Source organism: Schistocerca piceifrons, chromosome 5, assembly GCF_021461385.2.
Source record: "Schistocerca piceifrons isolate TAMUIC-IGC-003096 chromosome 5, iqSchPice1.1, whole genome shotgun sequence".
In the NCBI taxonomy this organism is placed as follows: domain Eukaryota; kingdom Metazoa; phylum Arthropoda; class Insecta; order Orthoptera; family Acrididae; genus Schistocerca; species Schistocerca piceifrons.
This window is the reverse complement of record NC_060142.1, coordinates 509,738,696-509,758,923: the sequence shown is the minus strand read 5'-3', so window position 1 is coordinate 509,758,923 and position 20,228 is coordinate 509,738,696. Positions and strand designations below refer to the sequence as shown.

The 20,228-nt window shown below is 44.2% G+C and overlaps 1 non-coding gene across 1 annotated transcript; it reads right to left on the bottom strand.

The window, feature by feature from the left end:
* Positions 1-6,068: 6,068 nt before the first annotated feature.
* Positions 6,069-6,142, bottom strand: Trnat-ugu. The gene has a single exon. It is a non-coding gene; the product is annotated as a tRNA-Thr (tRNA).
* Positions 6,143-20,228: the final 14,086 nt, after the last annotated feature.

Below are 20,228 nucleotides of genomic sequence, written 5' to 3'. Positions count from 1 at the left end.
AAATGGATTGACTATTTGTAGTAGTAGTAGTACACGGTACCCTCCATCACGCACCGTAAGGTGGCTGGAAATGTAGACGAAGGTCTTCTGAGGACGGCAGCTGACTAAACACTACCTGATATAAAGAGTAGTTAAGATATATGGAAGGAATTAAACTATTCAGTGAAGAGGTAGTGAGTGTAGGAACAAGTGGAAAGAGAATACTGAAAGAAAGTAGGAAAGCATATGACCACAGTTGCTGCAGAAATATTAGCCAAAAACAGGGCAGATGCAAGATGGGTCGACCAAAGGAAAGGTGGAATAACGAAATGCATATTGGCGGAACAAACTGAAGATGGTTTAATACCCTGTGTTGATGACGATGATGACGATAATTCGCAAAATTCAAAGCCCAACAGTATTGACCCTCTAATGTGCCATCGTGAGTACTTGCGTACCTGCAAAATAATTTTTTCAGGGTAAAAACACTTAGTGAAATTTATCCCACCGCTAAGTAGGATTATGGTCGTTTTTAACGGCTGGTAGACTGATTACGACCAAAATTAATTGACTGATTGTTACGGAGCACATTACGTAATTGTACACAATGGATATGTAAGAAATTCTTCTATAAATATGATTGAATTGATTCAGAAACGCAAAAACCACTTTGGCTTAAAATGAAACACGAAAGACAGAAATTATTAATGAATGAACACTGTACTACGACGCTGAAAAGTAACGTATTCAGAGCACGCAGCACAGCTCAATCACATCACCTCGAAAGTCACACCACCTGGAAAGTAGCCAATGGAGAGATAAGAAACGTATCAGCACAGCTACTCTGCAGTCAAACATATTCACGTAAATCATAACAGACAGTCATAGCTGTAACTGTAAACACGTGAACACAGTTGAGGTTGTTCAACTGCTGGCCAAAAATTTTACCCAACGTAATTTAAATCAACTGGTCACTGCAGTGCACTGCAAACCGATACTTAGATTAGAACGTTTTGTAAAAACATTCCAGCTTAACTACGGCGAATTGTTAGCTGTAGTAACTCTTACACACTGGGGAAATGTTTGTAATGAATAAGTACGAAGTAACTAGATCGAACACGTAGTTTTAACTGCTGTCCGTCACCAACAGTGCAGGGTGAACTGTACTGAACTGAAACATTAATCCTAATCGCCGGCCGCTGTGATCGAGCGGTTCTATCCGCTTCAGTCCGGAACCACGCGACTGCAACGGTCGCAGGTTCGAATCCTGCCTCGGGCGTGGATGTGTGTCATCTCCTTAGGTTAAGTTAGTAGTTCTAAGTTCTAGGGGACTGGTGACCTCCAATATTAAGTCCCATAGTTCTCAGAGCCATTTGAACCATTAATCCAAATCGAGTGGTTCAGGTTAAAAAACAAGCCGTAACCTATCTGAAACTACTGGAACAAAGCTGACACGTATCCAGAGGAGCTGCAGTCGGCACCTCAGTTACGAGCAAGCCGGCGCTCATTCACATATTTTGCTCGCTATATCGGCATGGGCATCGTTAAGGGGCCAATGAACATTTTCGGTACAATATTCCGTCCAGAGACATTAACACTGGTGGATCAGGACCCTATTGTGTCTCGGTTCGTACTGCGCTCCGTGGGCACCAATAAGCAATATTTGGATACTATACAACGACAACGACGACCCGAACACACACGCACAACTGAGGTCGTTTTAAAATATAAGGATAATCCTTTTCTTCGAAATTTTACATTGAACTATTTGGCAGTTTATAAACAAAATAAATAGTCAAATGGCTCTGAGCACTATGGGACTTAACATCTTAGGTCATCAGTCCCCTAGAACTTAGAACTACTTAAACCTAACCAACCTAAGGACATCACACACATCCATGCCCGAGGCAGGATTCGAACCTGCGACCGTAGCAGTCCCACGGTTCCTGACTGCAGCGCCTAGAACCGCAAGACCACTGCGGCCGGCAAAATAAATAGGTATACAGGCAATATGTATGGAATCAAGCTAAAGAGGAAAGAGATTTCTCTACTGATTAATCAAAGATTAAGCGTATGTGAATCGACTGTATATTTACATAGCCGAAATGCGTAAATGGATTAGCAAACACGTGAATAAATAGATGAGTAGAGGCATGACGTAACTGACTACTGAGGGACGCACACATTGATTGAGGTTACGTATACATGAATGGCCTCAACGAATTTTCAAGGCCAAAATAAAAAAAAATAGTTGAATAAATAAATACACTCCTGGAAATGGAAAAAAGAACACATTGACACCGGAGTGTCAGATCCACCATACTTGCTCCGGACACTGCGAGAGGGCTGTACAAGCAATGATCACACGCACGGCACAGCGGACACACCAGGAACCGCGGTGTTGGCCGTCGAATGGCGCTAGCTGCGCAGCATTTGTGCACCGCCGCCGTCAGTGTCAGCCAGTTTGCCGTGGCATACGGAGCTCCATCGCAGTCTTTAACACTGGTAGCATGCCGCGACAGCGTGGACGTGAACCGTATGTGCAGTTGACGGACTTTGAGCGAGGGCGTATGGTGGGCATGCGGGAGGCCGGGTGGACGTACCGCCGAATTGCTCAACACGTGGGGCGTGAGGTCTCCACAGTACATCGATGTTGTCGCCAGTGATCGGCGGAAGGTGCACGTGCCCGTCGACCTGGGACCGGACCGCAGCGACGCACGGATGCACGCCAAGACCGTAGGATCCTACGCAGTGCCGTAGGGGACCGCACCGCCACTTCCCAGCAAATTAGGGACACTGTTGCTCCTGGGGTATCGGCGAGGACCATTCGCAACCGTCTCCATGAAGCTGGGCTACGGTCCCGCACACCGTTAGGCCGTCTTCCGCTCACGCCCCAACATCGTGCAGCCCGCCTCCAGTGGTGTCGCGACAGGCGTGAATGGAGGGACGAATGGAGACGTGTCGTCTTCAGCGATGAGAGTCGCTTCTGCCTTGGTGCCAATGATGGTCGTATGCGTGTTTGGCGCCGTGCAGGTGAGCGCCACAATCAGGACTGCATACGACCGAGGCACACAGGGCCAACACCCGGCATCATGGTGTGGGGAGCGATCTCCTACACTGGCCGTACACCACTGGTGATCGTCGAGGGGACACTGAATAGTGCACGGTACATCCAAACCGTCATCGAACCCATCGTTCTACCATTCCTAGACCGGCAAGGGAACTTGCTGTTCCAACAGGACAATGCACGTCCGCATGTATCCCGTGCCACCCAACGTGCTCTAGAAGGTGTAAGTCAACTACCCTGGCTAGCAAGATCTCCGGATCTGTCCCCCATTGAGCATGTTTGGGACTGAATGAAGCGTCGTCTCACGCGGTCTGCACGTCCAGCACGAACGCTGGTCCAACTGAGGCGCCAGGTGGAAATGGCATGGCAAGCCGTTCCACAGGACTACATCCAGCATCTCTACGATCGTCTCCATGGGAGAATAGCAGCCTGCATTGCTGCGAAAGGTGGATATACACTGTACTAGTGCCGACATTGTGCATGCTCTGTTGCCTGTGTCTATGTGCCTGTGGTTCTGTCAGTGTGATCATGTGATGTATCTGACCCCAGGAATGTGTCAATAAAGTTTCCCCTTCCTGGGACAATGAATTCACGGTGTTCTTATTTCAATTTCCAGGAGTGTATAAGGAGAATCCTTTTCTTCGAAATTTTACATTGAACTATTTGGCAGTTTATAAACAAAATAAATAGTCAAATGGCTCTGAGCACTATGGGACTTAACATCTTAGGTCATCAGTCCCCTAGAACTTAGAACTACTTAAACCTAACCAACCTAAGGACATCACACACATCCATGCCCGAGGCAGGATTCGAACCTGCGACCGTAGCAGTCCCACGGTTCCGGACTGCAGCGCCTAGAACCGCAAGACCACCGCGGCCGGTAAAATAAATAGTCATCATAATGTGGTATACAGGCAATATGTATGGAATCAAGCTAAAGAGGAAAGAGATTTCTCTACTGATTAATCAAAGATTAAGCGTATGTGAATCGACTGTATATTTACGTAGCCGAAATGCGTAAATGGATTAGTAAACACGTGAATAAATAGATGAGTAGAGGCATGACGTAACTAACTACTGAGGGACGCACACATTGATTGAGGTTACGTATACATGAATGGCCTCAACGAATTTTCAAGGCCAAAAGAAAAAAAATAGTTGAATAAATAAATACATGAATAAATTGGTGAATAGAACTGTTAATACTATGTTGAGCCTCACCGACATTCTCTTCTAAACAGTTAACTGGTACTGACCTTTCTTTAGCAGCCATAACCGTTAGAGATTAGGGAAAAAAAGCTGTCAATGATAGCGTGGATGCCACCCACGTGATGAGAACGAGTGAGGACGGAAATTTCGACACACGTAGTCACGCCCAGTCTCTAATATTGAGGTTATTTGTCATCTTTATTCACGCCAAAATCAGACTCTATAGTAATGTACAAAATCACAGCAGTGGAGTGAAAAAAATGTTTTCAGATACGACTTACAGCAGACTGTAACTGGAAAAAAAACACAATTGTTTCCAGTAATTGTAAGAATGGTATCAAGAGCGACGCGCAGAACTATGTGTCTAAATCATTGACGTTAATTTGTTGTTGAATTACTTATCACGAGCTTGAGTGCATATATAGGAATTACACAGAGAAAAGCTCCCAGAAGTTGGCGTGATAGGTACAACAACCTGTTGCAGCGAGCTCGACTCTAGTTGACATGTTCAAATGTGTGTGAATTTCTAAGAGACCAAACTGCTTAGGTCATCGGTCCCTATACTTACACTCTACTTAATCTAAATTAAACTAACTTACACTAAGAACAAAACACACACACACACACACACACACACACCCATGCCCGAGGGAGGACTCGAACCTCCGGCGTGAGGGTCCCCTTAGTCCGTGACATGACGCCTCAAACCGCGCGGACACTCCGCGCGGCCGACACTAGTCCGCCACCAACAGTGCAGGGTGAAACTCTGATAATGCTAGGCACTCATGCTGTCGAAATGTCAGAAAAATCGTTAAACATATGTCGAAGAACCCGAAATAAGCCAGCAGGCAATTTGTCAAAAATCGAAGAACCCGAGACAGAAGAAATTTGTCAAAAACAGGTTCTGTCGCGCTTTAAGGTAGCGTGATAAAATTGTTTTTGTTCACAGTACATGACTTTTCGGATGTCTGTAGCCCTATATTGCTGTTGCGATGTAGCCAGATGGTTCCACTTCCGTACCAACTCCAACGCTCCAGGACACCTAGTGTGCTCTCTTAAAGGGGCTATTAATATTTTGTTCGGTTTGCTCACAGGGAAATGGAAATTATAACATCGTAACACAGAGATCCCATGCAACATTCATGGACGCGATCAGTCTTTGAAACAGTAAAATAGATAAAAACAGGACGTCTGGACACGGAAGAAAAAACACACATTCATATTATTTTACGCCCGTTGTATGTCGTATTGTGCTGAGTATAGGGTTACGTTCCCTGCGAATATCCCCCGAGCAATCAGTGAAGCAATGTTACCCCCTAGCAATCTACCGGAGACTGTGCACGTTCGTTAACTTACAGTTTATTGATGTTGCTGCTGCCATTACCGTCAGTTCACATCCTGCAATTGCATAAAACTGCAAAGAGCTGCACGGAGGAGTCTTTATTTTTTCATCAGGCGACGTAACCGGGCAGTGCACCGTTTTTTCAAAGCATTACTGCTCGTACCTACAGTAGCAACAGCAGCGTAGTGCTTCGCCTTTTTGTGTTGGCAGGACGGACGAGAACAAGGTAGCTCGATAATTACTTACTATATGACGCGTCTAACTCTTGAATTCAATGGTTTTCTTTGTGTTGTGACCTGACGAAACTACAATCGTCCAATAATAACTGGTTTGTATTTACTAAGATGTCCGTAAGAACAGACAGATACCATCGGTGACCAAGCAGCTCGTTAGAATGAAATTATAATGAAATGAACACCCTTAGCTGCTTACAGGCAATGACATACGTCAACGGGGACAGATGAAAATGTGTGCCCCGACCGGGATTCGAACCCGGGACCTCCTGCTTACATGGCAGACGCTCTATCACTCTGAGCCACCGAGGACACAGAGGATAGCGCTACTGCAGGGATTTATCTCTGGGTTTCGCAGGAGGCGTGCCAGAAATAAATCCCTGCAGTCGCGCTATCCTCTGTCCTCGGTGGCTCAGACGGATAGAGCGTCTGCCATGTAAGCCGGAGATCCCGGGTTCGAGTCCCGGTCGGGGCACACATTTTCATCTGTCCCCATTGACGTATGTCAACGCCTGTAAGCAACTAAGGGTGTTCATTTAATTGTAATAACTGGTTTGATTGCTATGAAATATGGTTGATCGGAACTACGACAGTTCGCAGCTCGTGGTCGTGCGGTAGCGTTCTCGCTTTCCACGCCCGGGTTCCCGGGTTCGATTCCCGGCGGGGTCAGGGATTGTCTCTGCCTCGTGATAATTGGGTGTTGTGTGCTGTCCTTAGGTTAGTTAGGTTTACGTAGTTCTAAGTTCTAGGGGACTGATGACCATAGATGTTAAGTCCCATAGTGCTCAGAGCCAGTCCAGTCCGGAACTACAACATAACAAATTTGATCAGAACTACAACATAACAAATCACTTTATTGCAAGAATGATAAAAAGATTTACTTAACTTTATTAAGTCCGTAGCCACAGGAATGTGACGAATATTGACAACTGCCTTTGAACATTAAAGTATCACTTGATACACACAAGTAAACTCTTCTCTCGAATTACAGAGTTCTCAATGTTCAAAAGTACAGTTCTTTCTAAGACGTGAGTAGCACATGAGCCCTAACAAGTGGATGTTTTCTTCTTGATCGGAGGCTACAAACTGGGGTAGAGTCCTCTCCTGCTCGGCTGCTTATAGGCCTCCGTGCAGTAGCGCTGCGGTGCTGGGAGCGAGGGTATGGCTCCGACAGCACCTAAACTCGTCAGTCTGATGCAGTAAGACATCGCTCACTCCTGTGGTATCTAAGCGAGTTTCCGACTTCAGTATGGCACCGCGATCTTCGGAGCATACTACACTTACAAGGGAGCCTCCCCATCGCACCCCCTCAGATTTAGTTATAACTTGGCACAGTCGATGGGCCTTGAAAAACTGAACACAGATCAGTCGAGAAAACAGGAAGAATTTGTGTGGAACTATGAAAAAATAAGCAAAATATACAAACTGAGTAGTCCATGCCAAGATAGGCAACATCAAGGATAGTCTGAACGCAGGAGCGCCGTGGTCCCGTGGTTAGCGTGAGCAGCTGCGGAATGAGAGGTCCTTCGTTCAAGTCTCCCCTCAAGCGAAGATTTTTCCTTTATTTTCGCAAAGTTATGATCTGTCCATTCGTTCATTCACGTCTCTGTTCACTGTAATAAGTTTAGTGTCTGTGTTTTGCGACTGCACCGCAAAACCGTGCGATTAGTAGACGAAAGGACGTGCCTCTCCAATGGGAAACGAAAACATTTAATCGCAAGGTCATAGGTTAACCGATTCCTCCACAGGAAAACGCGTCTGATATATTCTATACGACACTGGTGAAGGCATGTGCGTCACATGGCAGGCATATGTTGTCGACCCACCTAACCTGTACACTTGGCGAATGGGTAAAAAGATTCTTCTACATTGCCCGATTTAGGTTTTCTTGTGGATGTGAGAATTACTCCCAAAAAAGTGATGAAAACATAAGAGTTTGTCACATAAACTGCAACAAATGAATCCAACAGTTTCACAGTCGCACATATGTTTTTAACGTTTTCAAATTCTTCCTTGTGTAGACCGTCAAATCCTGCATATGTCCAAGCAAATCTGAACATGTCCTGGAATTTTGGCGAGCGAAGTTGATTATGTGTGAGTGCCTGGACTTTGATAATTGTCTGAAAATAAAAAATACAATTTTACACTCGAAGGAAGACTTGAACCAAGGACCTCTTGTTCCGCAGCTGCTCACGCTAATCACGAGACCACGGCGCTCCCAAGCTTACATGATCCTTGTAGTTGCCTATCTTCGCATGGACTACTCAAGTTGTATATTTTGCTTCTTTTTTTCATAGTTCCACACAACTTCTTCCTGTTTTCTCGATTGATCTGTGTTCAGTTTTTCAAGGCCTATCCACTGTGCCAACTTATAACTAAATCTGAGGGGGGTGCGATGGGGAGGTTCCCTTGTTAGTAGTACAGTCCACAGCCATCTTGAATTCGTTGACCGAACCATTTAACCATAAAGCGCTGTTACTTTACTTGAAATAATTACTACACACGATCGCCCAATTTAGACGTCGTGTTCATTTTCAAGTGTACAGTCTTATTATGCGAACTTGCATTTACGTTATACAATTTTTTAAAGATAATAATTGTCTTTTTATTATTGAATCACATAACCTGAGCATGAAGTTCCACTTTATTGATAGACCCTCTTTTTCGCGATAATGATATTCTACATCTACATCTACATCCATACACCGCATGCCACCTGACGGTGTGTGGCGGAGGGTACCTTGAGTACCTCTATCGGTTCTCCCTTCTATTCCAGTCTCGTATTCAAAATGGCTCTGAGCACAAAGGGACTTAACTTCTGAGGTCATCAGTCCCCTAGAACTTAGAACGACTTAAACCTAACCAACCTAAAGACAACACACACATCCATGCCCGAGGCAGGATTCGAACCTGCGACCGTTGTGGTCGCGCGGTTCCAGACTGTGGTGCCTAGAACCGCTCGGCCACCGCGGCCGGCCCAGTCTCGTATTGTTCGTGGAAAGAATTGTCGGTATGCCTCTGTGTGGGCTCTAATCTCTCTGATTTTATCCTCATGGTCTCTCGTGAGATATACGTAGCAGGGAGCAATATACTGCTTGACTCCTCGGTGAGGGTATGTTCTCGAAACTTTAACAAAAGCCCGTATCGAGTTACTGAGCGTCTCTCCTGCAGAGTCTTCCACTGGAGTTTATCTATCATCTCCGTAATGATTTCGCGACTGCTAAATGATCTTGTAACGAAGCGCGCTGCTCTCCGTTGGATCTTCTCTATCTCTTCTATCAACCCTATCTGGTACGGATCCCACATTGGTGAGCAGTATTCAAGCAATGGGCGAACAAGCGTACTGTAAACTACTTCCTTTGTTTTCGGATTGCATTTCCTTAGGATTCTTCGAATTAATCTCAGTCTGGCATCTGCTTTACCGACGATCAACTTTGTATGATCATTCCATTTTAAATCACTCCTAATGCGTACTCCCAGATAAGTTATGGAATTAACTGCTTCCAGTTGCTGATCTGCTATATTGTAGCTAAATGATAAGGGATCTTTCTTTCTATGTATTCGCAGCACATTACACTTGTCTACATTGAGATTCAATTGCCATTCCCTGCACCATGCGTCAATTCGCTGCAGATCCTCCTGCATTTCAGTACAATTTTCCTTTGTTACAACCTCTCGATATACCACATCATCCGCAAAAAGCCTCAGTGAACTTCCGATGTCATCCGCAAGGTCATTTATGTATATTGTGAATAGCGACGGTCCTACGACACTCCCCTGCGGCACACCTGAAATCACTCTTAGTTCGGTAGACTTCTCTCCATTGAGAATGACATGCTGCGTTCTGTCATCTAGGAACTCTTCAATCCAATCACACAATTGGTCTGATAGTCCATATGCTCTTACTTTGTTCATTAAAAGACTGTGAGGAACTGTATCGAACGCCTTGCGGAAGTCAAGAAACACGGCATCTAACTGGCAACCCGTGTCTACGGCCCTCTGAGTCTCGTGGATGAATACCGCGAGCTGGGTTTCACACGATCGTCTTTTTCGAAACGCATGCTTATTCCTACAGAGTATATTTCTAGTCTTTATTGCTTGTTGTTGTGATCTTCAGTCAGAAGGCTGATCTGATGGAGTTCTCCATGTTAGTTTATCCTGTGCAAGCCTCTTTATCTCTGCGTAAGTAATAACTAATGTAACCTACATCCATCTGAACCTGTTTACTGTATTCGTTCCTCGCACTCTCTGTAAAAGTTTTACCCCGTCCCCCATTACATACATACACAGTTCCCTCCATTACCAAACTGACGAAATCTTGATGTCTCATGGATGTGTCCAGATAACCGAGACCTTCTTTAGTTAAGTTTGGGCATAAATTTCTTTTTTCCCCAGTTCGATTTAGTATCTCCTCATTAGTTATTCGATTTACCCATCTAGCCTTCAGCCTTCTTTAGTAACACCACGTTTAAAAATTTTTTATTCACTGTTTATCTGGACCGTATCATTTTCATACAATGCTGCATTCCAGACAAATGTCTTCAGAAAAACTTTCTAACACTTAAATTTATATGAGACGTTAGTAACTTTCTCAGTTTCAAAGAAAGATTTTCTTGCTACAGATGCTCTCCATTTCGTACCCTCTCAACTGATTTAATTCTACTATGTTCCATTACGCATGTTTTCCTTTCGTTGATGTTCCTTTTGTAAAATCTTTAAACATCCTGCCCATACCGTTCAGCTGATCTTTCAAGTAGTTTGCTTTCTCTGGCAGATTTGCTGTATCATCGGCAAACCTCAAATTTTTAATTTGTTCTCCGTGATCTTTAATTCGCTTTCCAAACTTCTTTTTGCTTTCATTTACTGCTTGATTAATGTGCAGACTGAATAACATGAGGGATACGCTAGAACCGTGTCGTGCTCAACCATTGCTTCCTCCTCATGTCCTCCAACTCTTATAACTGCAGTCTGGCTTCTGTATAAATTGTGAACAAACTTCCCTCGCTGCATTTAATACCCACTACCTTCAGAATTTCGAATGATGCATTCCAGTCAACACTGTCAAAAGCTTTCTTCAAATTTACAAATGCTGTGAACATGGGTTTGCCTTTCTTTCGTCTGTCATCTGAGATAAGTCGTAGAGTCACCAGTGTCTTCTGTATTCCTACATTTCTCCATAACCAAAACTGATCTTCACCAATTTCGGCCATTACTAATTTCTCCGTACTTCTTTAATTTGTAACCATGATTTATTAAACTGATGCTTCAGTAATATGAACACTTGGCAGCTCGTGCCTTCTTTGGAATAGCAATTACTACATTGATCTCGAAGTCTGAGGGTATTGCACTTGTCTCATGTATCTTGCGTACCGGGTGGAGCAGTTATGTCTGATTGGCTCTCCCAAAGATTTCAGTATTTCAGAGGGAATTGTTGCATGTATCCTACAAGAAAAGATTAAAAATTATAAAAACATCACATATATATAATGAGCTACCTCTTTTTGCCTGTTTCTGGAGCGTCCCCTTTCACGGTCCAGCAGTAATTGCTTAGTTTTCCAGCCCTTCATTTCCCTTTTATACCTTTCCTCCATCAGTGAAATACGGCCACCTGTTAAAACACTCACCCTTTTATTCCCTAGTATATTTGGCTGTAAGAAATCTATCTGTAATAGCGAAACGTGAATTTCTAACCATGTTACGTTTCAGCTATTCATGCGAGCGTTTCAGATCACCTGAAGATCTTTTTAACGACTTTTGCTGCGGAGGTACCCAGAAAGCCACTCTGAAAACTTAGAAAGAAACGGAGGGTGTGCCCTCCAATCCCTAATTCTTCATAAGCCTCAAAAAATAACATTTTGCCTTCAAAAGTGAATGAATGTCAGTTGGTCTAGCTCTCCCCCATATCCCCCTTCCCAGGAAGAGCAGTACCTCGTGTAGCTGGATTACAGTCCTAACAAGACGGCAATAACTTTAAATACCTATGTTCTTTCCACTGGCGTCATGCAAAGTTGAGCGATCAGAATATTTTTAATGTTTGCGTATGTTTCTTTTTTACCGGGTGTACATGAAGTCCGGGAACACTTTCAGTTATTTATTGCGCAAGAACCAAACATTGTACAGATATCATACATGTGTCATTTTTCATGTATACTGCCACAGCGTTGTTTGGTTATTTGCCGATAGTCAGTGCTAGTCGTAGACATGGCGAGTTCAGGTGCGGAGCGAGCTTTCTGTGTGTTGGAGTTCGACAGAAACAAGTGTGCATCACCACATCTCACTCCGTGTGACTTCTTTCTGTGAGGACACATTAAAGATCTGGTATATGTACCGCCTCTACCACGTGATGTAGCAGAATTCCGGGAGAGAATACGGGAAGCGACTGCCACAGTCGACGATGCCATGCTGGGACGGTATGGCAAGAATTCGATTACCGTATTAACGTCTACCGGGTCACTCATGGTTCGCATATGAAATGTTTGTAAAAAAACTTTCAGCGTTTCTCTTCAAAATGCAGTATGTATGACATCTGTACAATGTTTAGTTCTTGTGCAATAGCCGGCCTCTGTGACCGAGTGGCTGTAGGCGCTACAGTCCGGAACCACGTGGCTGCTACGGTCGCAGGTTCGAATCCTGCATCGGGCATGGATGTGTGTGATGTCCTTAGGTTAGTTTGGTTTAAGTAGTTCTAAGTCTAGGGGACTGATGACCTCAGATGTTCAGTCCCATAGTGCTTAGAGCCATTTGAACCATTTAAATCTTGTGCAATAAATAACTGAAAGTGTTCCCGGACTTTATGTACACCCTGTATACAGTTCTCATGAAAGAATTTCGAAAATTACGAATGTGGTCGCATTATTGTTACTATTACTATTATTATTGTGAAATACATTCACACGTACAGCTTACTGCTTTACCACATCATCCTCTGACGTATTCACAACATTGGAGTGTGCTGTGGTACAGCAAAAAGATAGATCTTTCTCTGTTTTAATAACTTTGCCCAAGTGCCTGAATGTAAATCAACGATGGATTTCGAAATGTATTGCAAATTAAGTAAATAAAAAACACAGCTGAATGGAAAATTAGCATTAAAATAGGCATTCTGTCCCAAAACACGATAGCTTGCCCATGCAATCCCTATAATCCACTGTCAGGGAAGAGTAGGTAGATGTACTGGTAGATATGGACGTTGACAGCAATAAACGAAGAAACGAGTGAAACAAATCGCAAGCCACAGATAGAGAACAAAATGAGTACATTGCCCACTTACTTCTGACAGTCTTGAAAATTACGTCTTGAAAGTTCTGGATTATAGTCCGGGATTGTAAGACCCATGGTCATTGTAAGGAAAGTTTTTGATCATACAAAAATGAGTGCAACACTAGCTCTTTTCTCTGAAATCTAAATATAAATGATAGTTGAGTAGGGCCACTGTGCACAACGATAACACTGTCACAGTGAGAACAGCAAGCTTAGGTGTGTACCAGGATGTAGACTGAAGTGCCAATGAAACTGGTGTCGGCATGCGTACTTAAATACAGAGACATGTAAACAGGCAGAATACGGAGCTGCGGTCGGCAACCCATACGTAAGAAAACAAGCGTCGGGCGCAGTTGTTAGATTGGTTACTGCTGTTACAATGTCAGGTTATCAAGATTTAAATGAGTTTGAACGTGGTGTTATGGTCGGCACAGGTGCGACGGAACACAGCATCTCCGAGGTAGCTATGAAGTGGGGATTTTCCAGTACGACCATTTCACGAATGTACAGTGAATAGCAGGAATCCGGTAAAACATCAAATCTCCAACATCGCTGCGGCCGGAAAAAGATCCTCCATGAACGGGTCCAACTACGATTCAAGAAAATCGTTCAACGTGACAGAAGTGCAACCCTTCCGCAAATTGCTGCAGATTTCAATGCTGGGCCACCAACAAATGTCAGCGTGCGAACCATTCAACGAAACATCATCGATATGGGCTTTCCGAGCCGAAGGCCCACTCGTGTACCCTTCATGACTGCACGTCACAAAGCTTTACTCCTCGCCTGGGCCCGACAATACCGACATAGGAATGTTGATGACTGAAAATATGTTGCCTGGTCGGACGAGTATCGTTTCAAATTGCATCGGGCGGACGGATGTGCAAGGGTATGGAGACAGCCGCACGAATCAATAGACTCCACATGTCAGCAGGGGACTGTTCAAGCTGGTGGAGGCTCTGTAATTGTATCGGCCATGTGCGGTTGCAGTGATATGGGACCACTGATACGTCTAGATACGGCTTTGACAGGTGACACAAACGTTAGCATCCTGTCTGGTCAACTTCATCCATTCATGTCCATTTTGCATTCCGGCGAACTTGGGAAATTCCAGCAGGACAATGCAACATCCTACACGCCCAGAATTGCTACACCCTCTTCTGAGTTTAAACGCTTTCGCTGGCCACCAGGCTCCCCAGACATGAACATTATTGAGCATATCTGGAAAGCCTTTCAACGTGCTCCTACGAATTTATGGAGAGCCCTGCAGGATTCATGGTGTCAGTTCCCTCCAGCACCACTTCAGACATTAGTCGAGTCCATGGCACGTCGTGTTGCGGCACTTCTGCGTGCTCGCGGGGGCCCCACACTATATTAGGCAGGTGTTCCAGTTTCTTTGGCTCTTCAGTGTATTTATTACGAGTGTGTCAACTACACATGGAGAAGTTACCGGAAAATGTAAAGGTTCTCGGAATTTAAATCAAGATTGAGATGAATAGTTATTTAGTCTAATAACTGACAATAATCACGATAAAAATTAACACAGAAAGAAGAGTCCTAAATCTCAAATCACATTAAAAGAATGATACTTACAGTGTGGAAAGGAACCTAAATGAATGGTAGACTATACGGGGAAAGAGCAACAAGATCTACTCATTTAGACGACGAAGCAAAAGGATGGTCACATTAGTCGAGTCCATGGCACATCGTGTTGCGGCACTTCTGCGTGCTCGCGGGGGCCCCACACTATATTAGGCAGGTGTACCAGTTTCTTTGGCTCTTCAGTGTATTTATTACGAGTGTGTCAACTACACATGGAGAAGTTACCGGAAAATGTAGAGGTTCTCGGAATTTAAATCAAGATTGAGATGAATAGTTATTTAGTCTAATAACTGACAATAATCACGATAAAAATTAACACATAAAGAAGAGTCCTAAATCTCAAATCAAATTAAAAGAATGATACTTACAGTGTGGAAAGGAACCTAAATGAATGGTAGACTATACGGGGAAAGAGCAACAAGATCTTCTCATTTAGACGACGAAGCAGAAGGATGGTCATGTGACATCTCTGTGTCTTGTCCTTTGATGTCATATCAGATTAGGCAAAACTTGTGTGTTCACTTATTGTCTACGTATGGCAGTCACGTCACGGCGTCTTCCACTCAGGTCAAGAAGAGGTACTGGCTCTGCCAAAAGAAACAAGAAGCAAGCTCAGCTTCACTGCCGCAAAAGCTGGCCACTCGCAGGGGACCTCTGCCATCCATAATGATACTGATTGCCTCCTATCGATACAGAGGACCCAGAGACAACATTGGGAGAACACGTTCCCAGTGATAATAAGGCTCAGCAGAGTACACTGCAAATAAAATTAACCTCAAATTGTGGTGAAAATGTATCAATAACACGTAGCGCTATTTGACAGTAAAGTCACGTCTCTTAGTTATAGATCAGTTGTTTCTGTCGACGTGCTGCTGTGGCTCAGGCTGGTTAAATGGTAAATAAAGAAGAGAGAATGCACACGTTTCTAATGTGTATGGGAACTGCGAATATGTCCTAATCTCCTTCTCTCCCCTGTCTCTGTCCACTTCCTTCGCCCAGTCTTTGTGTCCATCTCCTCCTCCTTCCATCTTCTTCTCCCATTCTCTCTGCATCTCCTCCTGGCTCTCTCTCTCTCTCTCTCTCTCCCCCCTCTCTTTGTCCATCGCCTCCACCTGCCTTTCTCTGTCTATCTTCTCCTCCTCCTCTCTCTCTCTCCATCTGCTCCTGCCCTCTCTCTCACGCTGTCTCTCTGTCTAACATCTCCTAATAACGTTTGTTCATTAGAGTATTGTGTAAAAAATTGAAGCAAATCGGTCGCAAGCTTTTCGAGATTTTTGGAAATACAATTTCTCCTTTAGAAATTGCATATTTGTTTACGTCTACTTAAAAAGTGGTTTACAAAAATAAGCGTGGATTCGAATGCAACGTACTGTCAGAATTTCAAAGGAATGTATGAAGAACTTTCAGGGATTCACGATTTTGTACAAACAAATATGAAATTTTTGCTAACAACATATTCCCTTTATTTATATCCAGGGTGTCCCCAAATACACACCGACGAACTTTAAGGTCAGATGCCTTACACTAAAACGGGAAAAAATGTGTATTGAACATGGGCTCTAAAATGTATACATTAATAGCTACGAGCCCTAGTGTAGTAGAAGAGATCTGTTTCACGCTAATGAAGACGAACAAATGATTATAGATCTTAAAGTATGCATTTTAGACCCATGATTACTAGTCATTTTTTATTGTCTCGAATGAAAAACAGCCCACAGTTGCACTAAACTATGTTTATTTGAAACCTTGACCATGGTTTCTGCTATAATAATATAGCCTTCTTCAGAAGTCCTAAAAATGATCAAAATAACATCTAGACCAGTGATACAATCTACACATTAACTTCAAAATTACGTAAGTGATAACATATTACTTACATACACACTAATAAATGAAAAATGTCTTAGCCCAGCGGCTGCGTCAAGACCAATAAAATAACTTCAACAGACATAAGCCTGTTTCGAACATAAGTAAAATTACATATGGCACCATATGTCATCCGCCACTACCTCTGATATAGTGGGGGCACCACAGGTGGCGCTCACCACAGTGAGCTACACCACACCGTTTATCAGGCAACTACTCAATACATACGACAATAAATTAATAACAAGCCTACAAGTGCAAATGAAGGACGATATACTTATTAATACAAATGTCCACCAGATGAAACACTGAAAGTTCCTGGCAGATTAAAACTGTGTGCCGGACTGAGACTCGAACTCGGGACCTTTGCCTTTCGCGGGCAAGTGCTCTACCAAGGTGCTCTGCAAGGTTTGCAGGAGAGATTCTGTAAAGTTTGGAAGGTAGGAGACGAGGTACTGGCAGAAGTAAAGCTGTGAGGACGGGGCGTGAGTCGTGTTTGGGTAGCTCAGTTGGCAGAGCATTTGCCCACGAAAGGCAAAGGTCCCGAGTTCGAGTCAGTGCGGCACACAGTTTTAACCTGCCTGGAAGTTTCATATCAGCGCACACTCTGCTGTAGAGTGAAAATTTCATTCTAGAAACATTGCCCAGCCTGTGGCTAAGCCATGTCTCCGCAATATCCTTTCTTTCAGGGGTGCTAGTTCTGCAAGGTTTGCAGGAGAGCTTCTGTAAAGTTTGGAAGGTAGGAGACGAGGTACTGGCAGAAGTAAAGCTGTGAGGACGGGGCGTGAGTCGTGCTTGGGTAGCTCAGTTGGTAGAGCACTTGCCCGCGAAAGGCAAAGGTCCCGAGTTCGAGTCTCAGTCCGACACACAGTTTTAATCTGCCAGGGAGTTTCGTATCAGCGCACACTCTGCTGTAGAGTGAAAATTTCATTCTAGATGAAATACTGTTGCATACGATCATTAGAGTGGTAGAACGTGTCAAAATTTCAAGGCAATCGGTGAAGAACTTTCGGAGATAGACGATTCTGAATAATCGAACATTTACATTTTTATGTATAAAGATTAGTAAATCAGTGCTTTACGAAGGTACAGAGTGTAAGACTACGGCTTATCCGAATATCGAGGCGAGCTGGCAGTGAAACATTATGAGGGCCACATAGAAAAGAGGACCGAATCGCTGGTGTCGGTTGTCGCGGGACCAGTAAACGTCCAGGGGAGGAATATCCGCAGATTTGGGACTGGTGCAGGCACCTGTCACAGCGCATGCGGCGTGCTGTGCGGTGTGTACGAGCAGGGCCGGAGCTTCCCTGGGCAGCCGTGTCTCGGTGTTCACGTGTTCGTGTTTCGGCGTGACGGGCTGCCACAAATTCCCCGACCGCCAGGCTGCCGCAGAGGTGTGGCCGGAATCGCTGTCGCGTGTCTATGTTGTGTTCTGCGGCCGCTGCGGCCGCAATATCACGAAACTGACGGCGCGCCGCGGCTGTGGAGCTGCATTCTGCAGCGGGTCACTTGTCGCCCGTAGACCACTGCGCAACTGACACCGACTGAAATTGCAGTTAAGAGGCGCGGTTAATTCTCGGATAACGGCAAAGAGATACACTGCTCTCTAGCCCAGCAGTTAGAGTGTACTGCCGAGCTATAGTGCTGGGCCAAAGCGTTATGGCTACTGCTACGGCGATTTTAAATGCTGCCTGGTGGCATGATGGGCACAAAGCGCTGCAAGCAAAATATTCAAGGTGTCGTTTCCATATATTGTGGGATGGCAGTATGGACCAAAACAAGAAGAAATGTCCTGAAGTGCTTACCTGAAGAGCTATGAGCAGTTGTTCACCTTCGGCATTACGAAACACATCTACATCATACTCCGCAAGCCACCTGATAGTGTGCAGCGGAGGGTACTTTCGATACCACTATCTGTTCCCTCCAACCCTGTTCCACTCGCGAATAGTGCCGGTAAGCCTCTGTTTTAGCTCTAATTCCTCGAATTTTCTCCTTGTGGTTAAAACGCGAGACATATATGGGGGGAAGTAATATGTTGTCTGAGTCCTCCCTGAAAAGTGCTGTCCCGAAATTTCAATATTTAATTTCTCCGTGATGCACAACGTCTCTCTTGTAATGTCTGCCAGTGGAGTTTGTTTAGCATCTCCGTAACGCCCTCTCGCCAGCTAAACGATCCCGTGACGAAACGCGCCGTTATTCGTTCGATATTCTCTACCTCCTCTATCAGTCCTACCTGATAGAGATCCCAGATAGATGAACAATACTCAATAATCGTGCGAACAAGCGCGTTATAAGCCACTTCTATCCTGAATGAGTTACATTTCCTTAAGATTCTTCCGATGAATCTGAGTCTTGTGTCTGCTTTTCCCACTATCTGTTTTATATGCTTATTGCACTTAAGGTCGCTCTGTATAGTTACTCGTAGATATTTTACGGCAGACGCTGTCTCCAGCTGTTTGTCATCAATAGTGTAGCGGTTCACTAGTGGATTTCTTTCCCTATGTATGCACAATATGTGACATTTATTTTCGTTTAGGGTCAATTGCCAGAGTCTGCGACATTCATCAGTTCTCTGTAGGTCGTTCTGCAAATTCTTACCATCTTCTGGCGTTGCTACTTTAGTATAAACAACTGCATCTTCTGCGAATAGCCTTAAAGAGCATCCGACGCTTTCTACAAGATCATTTACATATACTGTAAATAGCAACGGTCCCATCACACTTCCCTGTGATACTCCGGATATTACCTTTGCCTCTGTTTAGTTCCGTTAAGAGCGACGTGTTGAGTTCTATCTGCAAGAAAGTCGTGAATCCAATGGCAGGTCTGCTCCGATACTCCGTTAGTTCGTATTTTTGTCATTAAACGGCAATGCGGGATGCTGTCAAATGCCTTACTGAAATCAAGGAACACGGCACCAACCTGAGCATCATTGTCCACTGCGCTATGGATCTCATGGAGGAACAGAGCGAGCTGAGTTTCACAGGATCTGTTTGCGGAATTCATGTTGATTTTTATACAGGAGGGTTCATTTTTCAAAAACGTCATAATTCTTGGGTATAAAACATGTTCCATAATTCTACAACATATTGGCGTCAACGATATAGGTCTATAATAGTGTGGATCTGTCTTACGGCCTTTCTTAAAAACGGGAATGACCTTCGCTTTTTTCCAGTCGTTAGGTACCTTTCGTTGCTCAAACTCAAGCGATCTGCGATAAATCACTGTTAGAAAGGGAGCAAGTTCTTTCGCATAATCTTTATAGAATCCTATAGGTATCTCATCTGGTCTCGAAGCCTTTCCACTACTAAGCGATTGTAGCTGCTTTCCAATTCCGCGATCGGTTATCTCAATATCTGCCATTTCGACGTTCGCACGGCTGTTGAAAGGAGGGACAGCGTTACGATCTTCCGCAGTGAAACGACTTCGGAAGACCGAATTCGGCATTTAGGCCTTCTCTCTGTTATCTTCCGTTTCGGAGCCTGTGTTGTCGCTGAGATAACGAATATATGATTTTGACCCACTTACTGATTTTACATACGACTAAAATCTCTTAGGGTTTTTAGTCAGGTCGTTTGATAACGTCTTACTTTCGAAATCATTGAACGCTTCTCTCATTACTCTCCTTACGCTCATTTTCGCTTCGTTCAGCTTTTGTTTGTTAGCTAGGTTTTTA